This window comes from Hirundo rustica, chromosome 3 (genome assembly GCF_015227805.2).
Source record: "Hirundo rustica isolate bHirRus1 chromosome 3, bHirRus1.pri.v3, whole genome shotgun sequence".
Classification (NCBI taxonomy): Eukaryota; Metazoa; Chordata; class Aves; order Passeriformes; family Hirundinidae; genus Hirundo; species Hirundo rustica.
The window spans coordinates 87,485,866-87,497,958 of NC_053452.1; the positions used below are offsets into that span (position 1 = coordinate 87,485,866).

At 40.0% G+C, this 12,093-nt stretch overlaps 1 protein-coding gene and 1 long non-coding RNA gene across 12 annotated transcripts in view; one reads left to right on the forward strand and one right to left on the reverse strand.

Moving 5' to 3' along the window:
• ADGRB3 (adhesion G protein-coupled receptor B3) overlaps positions 1-12,093 on the reverse strand; it is a 465,849-nt gene that overhangs the window by 122,975 nt on the left and 330,781 nt on the right. The window lies entirely within an intron of this gene.
• LOC120749947 (uncharacterized) lies at positions 1,754-5,848 on the forward strand. 4 transcript variants are annotated; one of them, XR_005699890.2, is made up of 3 exons: positions 1,754-1,887; positions 4,193-4,433; positions 4,539-5,848. It is a non-coding gene; the product is annotated as an uncharacterized LOC120749947 (long non-coding RNA). The 4 variants fall into 4 exon arrangements; XR_005699889.2 differs by having other exon boundaries at positions 4,193-4,264; XR_009207608.1 differs by having other exon boundaries at positions 1,792-1,887; positions 4,196-4,433.

Consider the following 12,093-nt stretch of genomic DNA (forward strand, 5'->3'; position numbering starts at 1 on the left):
TTCAGAATTTTCCCCTCATTCTGTTTTCTTGGAAATTAATTTAGCTACAGAAACAGAATTTATGTAATTTGATCCCTCTACCCCTACAAAAGCTATTTTTTTTTTCAGAATGGTCCAACTTCAACAACAGTAAAAGTGGTTGTGGTTGAAACTCTTCTATGAGAAGGAAACTCCAGGCATTCAGAAGACAAATGAGGATAGAATTATAGCTTCAAAGGCAAATACTCTGGAAGACCATCACAGAGTTCATCATATAAAAGGCCATCATAAAAATCCATAATATAATCGACATATGCCTCATTGATCCTCCTAAATGAAAGCAACTAGACAATAGTCCATAAACATGTAATGTCATCTACAACTGTAAAGTATTGAATTAAACTTCATTGAGATGTCTGATTCTCCATGTCTATTTCTACTCACGTACCCAACACTGAAATGAAAAATATTCCAAGTACCCTTCTTCAGTATTTCATACTGTTTGATGTAGTCATCTCTCAGTCCACTACATTTCCTATTATGAATCACATTATGAGACAATAGTTTCCCCCTTCTCTCTTGATTTTTTTGTTTTGTTTTGTTTTTTACAAATTAATTTCAATTTCTCTAACTCATTTGGGTTTTGCTCAATTGGGACAAAGCTGGTGAAGAGTATTTCAAGTCTGCACTGAAGTTCCTCCCAGCAGATAAAGAATGAAAAATGGTCTGGTGACAAACTGTGGCAAGCATTACCTCTTTCCTTTCCTTTCCTTTCCTTTCCTTTCCTTTCCTTTCCTTTCCTTTCCTTTCCTTTCCTTTCCTTTCCTTTCCTTTCCTTTCCTTTCCTTTCCTTTCCTTTCCTTTCCTTTCCTTTCCTTTCCTTTCCTTCCCTTGTAAATTTACTGCAACATTTGATATTACAAACCGTGAAATTTTGTTTTCTACTCCTGAAACATGTCTGGGAATTATTTGTATTACACTTGAATGCTTCTAATAGATTTAACATCCTACAGACAACTTTTAATCATCCATGTGGAGTCAGACTTGAGGCATCCCCAGGGTTCAATAATCAGCCCTTTGTTATCTATTATCAATGTGTAACCACTGGATATTTATCAGTCATTATACTAATTACAGCATGGGAAAATGCTTTCACTCTCGGGCATACACTTACATGGATTGATTGATTCCTCTGCTACTGTTGAAGGTAACCTGGGAGTGCTTTCTACCACCTGTGACAAATTGCTTTGATTTTCTTAGTAACAAAGTAACACACTCTCAGATGTTCCTATTTTTTTGGCTAGGATTTGGTACTTTTTCTCTTCAAAATAGCAGGTGATCATGTCCCCATTACTCCTCATATTTTTCCTATAACTTGTACTCAAGCTGGTGGCTAAACAGTGTTTCAAACCCAAGGAAATATTCAGTCAGGTCTTCTCAGAGAAACTGTTACCAATTCGATAGATCAGAAACCATGAGGCCAGCAGGGCTAAGGACTGATTGTTGCCCTGTACTCAGCACTGGTGAGGTCAAACCTCGAGTCCTGTGTCCAGTTCTGGGCCCCTCACTGCAAGGACATTCCAGTGCTGGAGCGAGTCCAGAGAATAGCAACAGAGCTGGTGAAGGGGCTGGAGCACAAGTCCAGTCTGGATTGACTGAGAGAGCTGGGGGTGTTCTGCTTGGAGAAAAGGAGGCTTAGCAGGTGGTCCTTATTGTCCTCTACAACTGCCTGAAAGGAGGGTGTGTTGTGGTGGGAATCAGTCTCTTTCCCCAAGTAACAAGAGGAAATGGGCTCAAATTGCATTAGGAGAAGTTTAGATTGGATACTAGGAAACCTTTCTTCACAGAAAGAATTGCAAGGCATTGGCATGGGCTGCCAAGGGAAGCAGTTAAGTCAACATCCCTCAGGTATTCAAAAAATGTGTAGGTGTGGCACTTAGGGACATGGTTCGGTGTTGGACCTGCCACTGTTACATTAATGATTGAACCAAATGATCTTAGAGGTCTTTTGCAACTTAAATGGTTGTATGTGATCTGTTAATATCCTAACTTTGCTTCAGGAAAACTTGTTCATACTCATGTTAGTCATTGTAAAAATTTGTATAGGATCCTGAAATTAATTTTAACTTTTATTTATGTTATAATTAGATTATTTATTTGAGAATCTCATTTTTTTCTACTAATGCTCTTGAATTGATAGTTGTTCTGTTTGCCTTCTGATAGGCACTTGCTGTTTTGGGATTAGTTTGGTTTCAGATCACAATACATTAGGAAGCTTTCATCATTACAGTCACCAGCAGTTCCTTGAGAATCTAAGCAAAATTTTTACTAGTTAGCCTCCAATCTGTAATAGCTGTCTTTGACGTAAGTAGATATCCAGTTCTTTGTAAGAGGGGCTTTTAAGTGTTATTTATTGGTTCTTCTATACAAATGAAATTGTCTTACCTCCTGTGGCTTGATCAGTTCCACAAAAAAATTTCTGCAGATGTCACACAGATTTCTCTTCTCAAGGCTTTGATTTTTAATCTGTACCTGGTACTCTATAATAATATGACCTGTCAATGTGGGCCTAAATTTCATTTGTATGCTGTTGACAGACAGATTAATGTTATAAAATTAGCTCTTAATATTCCTTCTTTCACATCTGTGTTGCCCATATGCCAAGCTGATGATAAGGTTTGGACATTTGGAAATTTTGTACAATTTAACGCCTCAGAAATATCTGATGCCTAGGGGTAATAGACACCATTTTAAATCCTCATTCTTTTCTAAAGCTGTCATTTTTGGCTAAGTATAAAGAATTCTGCAACAGTGAGGACCGAGAATCCAGATCTCATAGCACTAAAATCATATGTGTCTTTTTATACATCACTAAGTGGTGGCAAGTGTGTAGCACTAGAGTTCCAAAACAATATGCAATTGTCAGCAATAGCCACTGGCAATGTTGAACTGAAGAAACTGAAATTTAATTCAAGAATTATTTTGGCACAATTTTGAGAGTATCTTTTAATTTTATGTCATTATAGATAGAGATGTTTGTAGCATGTGTTTTAAAATTTATTTGGAGAGTTTCAGTGTTCTTGAAATTATTGTTACAAAACAGTTAGATTAATATTAGTAGGTGGCTTCAAAATCAGATGCAATTCCAGTGGACATATAACGAAGAGTGTCTTCGAAAGACAGTTTATGGTAGAGCTCTTTGAAGAGGTTGCAGTAAAATCTGAAGCCAGGTTAATGTTTTCTGATTTTGTGTTTTATCTGAATTAGAAACATGAGGCAGAACAGTTGAATTTGGCTTCCTCAACAAACAGTCTTAGTTTTAAAAACAAACCTAGTTTTAAAAAAAGAGCAGTGCCTACTTTATCAATTAATTCATAGTTAAAAGTATCAAACCAGCCAAAATCTGAGGAATTTTAGTCTAAAATTTGAAAATCAATGTTTCTGTTAATAGGGTCTGAAATTCAATGCAGACGGAATGTTTGCATAAAATTTACACAGTCTTCATTTCCAGCTTTCTATTTCTTTACATGCGAAATAAATTTCTAAAAAGCCCCCAAACAAGTCTATAAAAGTAATCTCTTATCTTTAGATGAAAGGAGGTCAGCTGATTATAGGTTCTCATCTCACACATCAGAATAAGAAGAATATGTTCCAATGGTCTGTTACGAATAAATGCAACATGTATTTTTCATGTAACAAGTTTTTTGTCATTCTCACATAAGGTGTACTGAATATGTAAGGTTCCCACTATGGATTTCTAGACAAGAAATTTTTAGGTATAAATTAATTATTAAGTGATTTCCACTTTATCAGCATGGCAGAGGAATTCTTTTCCTTTTTCTGAAGTATTGTATTTAAGACTTAAAATTCCTGAAAATTAACCAAAATTGCCCCCAAATTCCCTAGTTATGATGTTATTGGTTTCCCTTAAAGTCTATAAATTTGTATAGAAAAAAATTATTTAACCAATATTCCAAAAGGAAAACTTCTATCAGCATGTCTTAGGAGCAAATATTTTTATTATGACTAGTTGTTTCTCCTGCTGCTCATCTGATTAATTTTGTTCCTTTTCTTAGTGCTTCTCTTTGTAACTGGGAATAGGGAAAAATGGCTGGAAAACATAGGGAAAACCAAGTCCTAAAATAACTATGCTGCTTGCATGTAATTTCTCACATCTCATTACCCACTGCACTGAATTTCTCTGTTTTAAAAGCAGGGTTTCCTGTTCAAACAGAATTGATGGTGGCAGAGAACTTGCAGCTGGTCTGAGGACTCCCACTGGCAGGTCAGTGGAGTAGTAGAGTTTAAAACAGTACATCAGTGAACTGTCCTTCTTTTCCTGGTGATAAGAATGGCAATGGTTCAGGATCTCACAAGGAAGATTCTCTGGGTCAAATCCACAGCTATAATGTGATCCTTAACTGTAAGACTTTGGGCTAAAGCCAGCAGACAAAGTGAGTAATGTGGTTATTGACTGAAGTTGGTCTCCCAGCTTTCTCTCCAGAAAAGAGAAGAGGAACTAAGAAAGTTTGGAACTAATTAATTTTATCTGCTTACAGATGTCATTCAAAAAGAGAGCCATCCAGGATAAACTGTGAGCATTTTGGAGGTACCTTTGGTGTGAAGAAATGTCACTGGGTACATGCAAAAGTATTGATACTATACAGTCAACCAAGACCATAAACTTTCCATGAAAACTGTACAAATATTCATATGCATGGATATACTCGGAATTTATTTATAACAGGATCCTGTACCATCTTTGGCATTGCAACAAATATTTTTACACCAATTTTTGTCATCCACAGTCTTAACCTCAGGAAGTTCAGAGCTGCATGGAGTTTAGGCTTGAAAGGGAGAACAGACAGCTGAGAAAGAGGCTTTACACCATTCTCCATGACAAAAATATTTCATTACATTGGCATCACTTATTCAGATTAAAAGTCTGAACTTTTGGTGTTTATGATAACGTATTCTTTTAAAGGTAATGGAAAGTATATATGGATGTAAAGAAAGCTTTAACAGGAGAATGAAGAATCACTCTTCCAACTACTTCTGCTCAAGAGAAGACATAGAAATCCATTTTTAGGCAGGGTCAAATTAAAATCAATACCAGGATATCTGCATATGTCCTCAATTTCAATTCTAGTTGTTTAACTGTTAAACCGAATGCCTTTTTAATGTTATTTGTAACATTTGAGCCAGTTTCACTGGTGTGCTTCGCTTTGCTTGTTTGTACCTCTTCAGTTTTGCACAGCAGGCATGAACTGAAGTTTATTCAGCTGATTAAGGTGATTGGCATCAGTGGAGCACTGTGAGGCACAATGTACCTGTAAGTGTGGCCCTTCTTTGAAAAAATCAATGTCAAGTATCAAGATCCCTTCTACCTCTTTAGCGGGCTATGGGAGAATACATTGTTCTTTATTTTAAATATATAGAAGATCACATACTTGTTTACATTTTTATGTGACAATGGTAATATGCTTGTAGTTGAATGAAATTTTGGGCAATTTGACACATTTATGGGGAAAATCATGTTTGTATATGGCAAACTCAAATGCCAACATATCAATTCAACAAAGTGTGCATTCAGATTTCGCTCTTTTCTCTCACATTTCTGAGCATTCAGATGGTTTTATATGGAATTATAGAAGTGCTATGCATAATTTTTTTTCCTTGCATGGGATGCTGCTCCACACTCTGCTTTGCAAATGTCCGTAAAATTCTGGGTCAATGGTTTTACACAAAAAACATGCATAATAGGGCAGAGCATCCAGCAGATTGTATCTGAATTGTGAATAAAATGTTTTCTCTGACTTTATATTTGTTTTATGTATAAACACTGGTATGCTATGTATTAGTCCTTCATAACTCAGGATAGGTTGTGGATGGTCGGCAAAAATCATGCGCACCCATGACTAAACCTTGCATTGTAACGCCTTGAAACAAAGCTTCAATATACATTCTTGCTGTTGTACAAGATAAAAGGAAGAACTGGGGAAAGAGCTGACTCTCCAAATGATGATCAGCTCCTGCCTCTGGCTTTCCCAGCCTACAACAGGAGACCATGGTTCTGTCAATGGTAACTACAGAGGAGTTTTTGTGGGCCATAAACAGAAAAACTTAATAATCTGCAAGTAGTCTGAGGTCTCTCTCTATATATAGTGCGATAGAAAATAAATAAAGTGTCCCTTTCAAAAAGATATTAAAGAATTCAGCTTCTCCCAAAGATACTTTGACATTCATAATAATTAAACAGAAAATTTTTAACACGACTGTGAAAAATTCAAGAGTATCAGAAACTAAACATATGAGTTTATATTTATGTAGTTGGTTCAGTTCAGGTTTTTTTGTAAATTAAGGATTTAAAATGAAGCTAAATGGAAATTCTAGTCATGTATCTGTAATTTAAATCAAAATTATTTCAGCAGTTTCACTTTGGAAAGTTTAGGGTTTGGATCTAGAGTACACAGCAATTTAAAGTCATTGGAGTGCTTCACAAATTGGAATTCTAATTTGGAAGAATGAAGGTCTCCTAAGAATATGAAGCACACCAATAATTTTAAATTATTTTCTCATTTGCAAGCCTAGAATCCCTACCATTTAAAAGAAAGACATGTATTACAAAAAGTGAACTGCTGCAATAATTTCAAATCAGTGAATATGGTGTAGAGCCATCCTGAGGCACTGAAGTGCTCCACTTTTTTAATGGAAGACTTTCAATCTTAAAAAATAAGCAAGTCTAAGAGTTTCTTCTTGGCAAAACCAAAGACATGGTGAAGCTGTTTGAGATAAAAAACATCCATAATACAAAGGAGTGAATAAACATTTCAGATGGACAGAAAAATGAACATGAATAGAGCTGATAGCTTAGTTTTCCTTATTCATGCTCATTTATCATAATTTTTATTATATATAAAATCAGTACATCAGCCTACATTTTTAACATCCACTAGATGTTTTTTCTCTCTGTGTTAAACTGTCACTATTTCCCTAGTTTTGGAAACTGTGATATATGTCCTAAAGTTAATTCGTGTTGATAGATAAAATTTAATATCATCTAAATAAATGTAAGGTTTTATTTTAATCCAACAAACTCTGAGTTAACTCAGAGTTAAGCAACTCAGAAGAGAGTGCAGGAATTCCTCTCGCTTGAAAGGACAAGGGAGGGGGAAGCACGAGACATAACATGATTAAGAATTACCAGGAGGGAGACACAAACATGCATTAACTACCAGGAGAGAGACACAAACATGCTTTGGCTACAGGTCGTCAAAAAGGAATGTAACATCTGCTCTGAAGTTACTTCATGTTAATAGAATATAAATTGTAATACTGAATGTATGATTATAAGTCCTGTATAAAGTAGCATGTTAGAAGTTAAGTTTTGTTTTAGCATTTTGTGGGTTAATTTGGGAAGACGGGGGATTCAACAAAATACAAAATATCCCTAGCCTGAAAAGGTGTGGGAGGGACACAGAAAGAGCTTGTTTGAATTACCAGAGAGGGGGCCTAGAAACTATCGCTGCCGGGAATCCCTGAAAGGATACAAAAGACAACGGAAAAAGAATATACAAGTCCAGAGACCAAGATAATCACTTCAGATGGATATCTCTACTCGTCTCCGCCGAAATTAACATATACACGACACACTCGGGCTCGGCCATCAACGGCATTGTTTCACCCTACCGGTCTATTCAGACCTCCGATACCAGGACTTGAATAATTAATGAAGACGCCTCGGAGAGGATAACGTCAGAATTTCGGACTTCACTCCGCGATCTTGTGTATAAAAAGGGGTGGCCGGAGACCAGAAATTGTGAACTTGGGGGGGATACCAGGCTGACAGAGCTTGTTATCCGTGTTCACCCGGCATCGATCCCGGGCTCGGTGCTGTCCTTTTAAATTGTGGCTTTCCGAGACTGATATTTTGTCTCAAAATAAAATTCTAAATTTTGATACTTTGAATTTGGTCGATTTTATTTATAACAATTCTGGTGACCCCGACGTGATTGGAGTGATACCGGGACCCCCGAGGGACCCCCGTCTCTGACCAGGAGGCGCCCTGCTGAATTCAGCGGCCTGGCAGAGCTGGGGTATCCGGGTGGAACCGATCAACCACACGACGAACAAAAACAGCAAAAGCCACATTTAAAAGGGAGATAGGCGAGGTCAGAGCTCTCGGGGAACTCGGGGAGGTTTTTCTTTGGAAGCAGAACCTCCGGAGCCGCGGCGAAGAAATCCACTCATAAAAATCTACGTGCACGAAGAATCCACGCAGGAAAAGGATCGTAAGTATTGCGTGGTTGAGTGGGGAGTGACCGAGCGTGTGAGTGAGACGTGATTTTATCACGAAGCGAGTGGGACCCCAAAATCGCAGTTCCATAGTCCCGCGAGGGGCGTGGTCGGTTGCGGGGGAAGCGAAAGTTTCGGGGGGTAAAACGCACCTCACACGTTAAGCCCTGAAAACTCGGGGAGTTTTCGGAAAGGGGGGTCGGTCACAGGAAGGCTGAAAGGGAAGGTTACGTCCTTACAAGAGTTCCGGGGACTGGTAAACCTTTCAGCCTTGGACCAGGGACGGTCCGGGGAGGAAGTAAAGAGAAGAGAGCTCGCACACACCAGAGAAAACCCGGGGGGGGAGCGATCACCCACAGAGGGCAAGTATCTGGTAAACCCACACCATGGGACAGACAAAAAGCAAAGCTAGCAAAAGGAATCTTAGGAAAACAAAGCGGGGAACCGGTAAAGGAATCCCTGAAATCCCAGTTGAGAGCCCGCTGGGATGGATGTTAGAACATTGGGAAGAATGCCCCATAAGGGAAAGAAAATCCAAGAAACGGATAGTGCATTATTGCATAGAAGTATGGGGTGGGGTAGAAATACGGGATCACGTAATTTGGCCCGTGTTTGGAACATTTGAAGAATGGATATGTAAGGCACTGGTACGTTATGTCGGAGAAAAGGGAACTGCGGAAGAACGGGAATATGCTGGGGTCTGGGGTAGAATTGATGCAAAATTACTACCCATAAGGATAAAGGACCCTGCCGATGTTTCCAGGGATAAGTGGGAGCCTTTAGACAACTTACCTCCACCTTACATAGTACCCTCACCCCCTCCCCTCCCTGAGCAAAACAATCCACAGAACCCGGGGAGATTGGGACCCCCTCTGGGACGAAGGGTCCCTATATCCCCGTCTCTCCCCTCTGCCCCTCCGTTGGAGTCACAGACAGTGGCCCCGGTCCCACCGGTCGGGCTCCCTCCCCCGCTAGAACCTGTACAAGCCACTCAGCCACTGGGAGGGGGGGACACAAAGTACAAACACCCCTGCACCAACAAGGGATGACCTGTTGCCTGATCTAGATCTGGCGGCTTTCTTTAATTCTCCTGCAAACACACAGCAGGGTTGGGCAGAAGCAAAACACTCACCTCCCGCTAGGAGGACTAGGAGACAGCTAAAGAGGATGAATGAGACGGAGAGTGAAGGGGAGGGTGAAAGAGCAAATCTTTTCCCCTTAAGGGAAATTCCCACTGCTCCAGGAATTATCGGGTACGTAAACATCCCGATTAATACCAGTGATGTGAGAGCCTTTAAGAAGGAGATGGGAAAGCTTATGGATGACCCTTTAGGGGTCTCCGAAAGGCTAGACTAGTTCTTGGGAACTAGCATCTATTCGTATGAAGATCTCACAGCTATTCTCAGATCCTTGTTCAATACGGAGGAAAGGGAAATGATCAGACAAGCAGGGATACGGGAATGGGAACGGAGGAACCCTCAGAGCACTCCTGGAGATCAGAAATGGCCAAGCCAAGATCCCCGATGGAATGCTCAAACTGAGGAGGGTAGGAGAAGTATGATTGATATGAGGAACATCATCATACAGGGAATTAGAGAGGCCGTGCCCCGGGGACAAAATCTGAGCAAGGTCTTTGGGGAATGTCAAGGGAAAGATGAGACTCCCACAGAATGGTTGGAAAGGTTGAGAAAAAGCCTCCAGATATACTCTGGGACAGATCCTGATTCTCCCGTGGGGGAGGTACTCTTAAAAACCCAGTTTGTAGCAAAATCATGGGAGGACATCAGGAAAAAGCTGGAAAAGATTGAGGGGTGGCAGGAGAAGGGATTGCAGGAATTACTGCGGGAAGCCCAGAAGGTTTACATGAGAAGGGATGAGGAAAAACAGAAAATACAGGCTAGGGTGTTAGTAGCTGCAGTAAGGGAAGCCCAGAAACAGGAACGCCCACAAGCTTCGGAGAAACCCTTAAGGAAAGCACCTCCGAGGGGAGCCACACGCCCGCAAAAGGGGACTTCAGGAAAATGGATGGAAGGAATGGAATGTTTCTATTGTAAAAAGAAGGGACATATGAAAAAAGATTGTCCAAAGAAGATGAGAGATGAGAAGATGTTCCGGGAGGACTAGGGAAGTCAGGGGCTCTATCTTTTGGGGTCCATAACATCAGGAGAGCCCTTGATAACATTGAAAATAGGACCCCAGGGAACAAAAATGGATTTTTTGGTAGATTCAGGGGCTGAGAAAAGTACATTCAAACAGTTGCCCCCGGGATGCCGAGTAAGTAAAGATTCTATGGTAGTTATAAGAGCTAAAGGGGAGCCATTCAAGGTACCTATAGTTAAGAACGTGGAAATAGAATCAGAGAATAAAATTTGTTTGGGAGATATGTTGCTAGTAGAAGAGGCTGATTACAACCTGCTGGGTAGGGATTTGATGGTTGCACTGGGGATCAACCTCATCATAAAGAATTCACAGATTACGGTTAGCATATATAAACTAACCTGTGAAGATGAGGACAAAATTAATCCCAAAGTATGGCACACAGGGAAGGAAGCGGGGAAATTGGCTATGGAACCTATATCAATTGAGATTGAAAAGCCTGAAGATCCCATAAGGATCAGGCAGTACCCAATCCCTTTAGAAGGGAGGCGGGGGCTGAAACCTATAATAGAGGATTTGATCAAAAAGGGCATATTGGAGCCGTGTATGTCCAGACACAATACCCCAATACTGGCTGTTAAAAAGGGAGATGGGAATTATAGGTTAGTGCAAGATTTAAGAGCCATAAATGAAAGAACAAGAACTCGGTTCCCTGTAGTGGCTAACCCCTACACCCTTCTGAATAAGATCTCCCCGAGAGATACTTAGTACAGTGTTATAGACCTAAAGGATGCATTTTGGACCTGCCCTTTAGCTGAAGGCAGCAGGGATTTTTTTGCATTCCAATGGGAGGATCCAGACACTAACCGGAAACAACAGTTAAGGTGGGCCTCACTTCCCCAAGGATTCGTGGACTCCCCAAATTTATTTGGACAAGCATTGGAAAAGTTACTAAGTCAGTTCTCCCCTAGGAAAGGGACCAAGATCTTACAATATGTAGATGATCTATTGGTGGCTGGTGAAACAGAGGAAGGTGTAAAAGAATGCACTATTGATTTGTTAAACTTTTTAGGGGAAAAGGGATTAAAGGTAGCAAAACAAAAGTTACAGTTCACAGAATCTGGGGTGAAATACTTAGGGCATTAGTTAGTAAAAGGAAAAAAGAAATTGGACCCTGCAAGGGTAGCTGGAATCATAGAACTGCCCCCCCCTAAAACCAAAAGACAAGTACGTCAGCTATTGAGGCTGTTAAGTTATTGTAGACAGTGGATAGAAGGATATAGTGAAAAAGCAAAATTTTTGTATGAAAAATTAACTGCAGAGAGGATAAAATAGACAGAACAGGATGATAAGGAATTAGAGCAATTAAAGGGTGCTTTGGTGACTGCCCCAGTATTGAACCTCCCTGATATCAATAAGAAATTCCAATTATTTGTAAATGTAGGAAACCACACAGCACATGGGGTGTTGACACAAGAATGGGCTGGGGATAGGAAGCCTGTAGGTTACCTTTCCAAACTGTTGGACCCTGTAAGCAGGGGGTGGCCTACATGTTTACAGGCAATAGTAGCAGTTGCCTTATTGGTAGAAGAAGCCAAAAAGATTACTTTTGGGGCTCCCATCACAGTTTATACTCCACATAACGTAAGAACAATTTTACAACAAAAAGCTGAGAAATGGCTCACGGATGCCAGACTGTTGAAGTATGAGGCCATTCTCCTT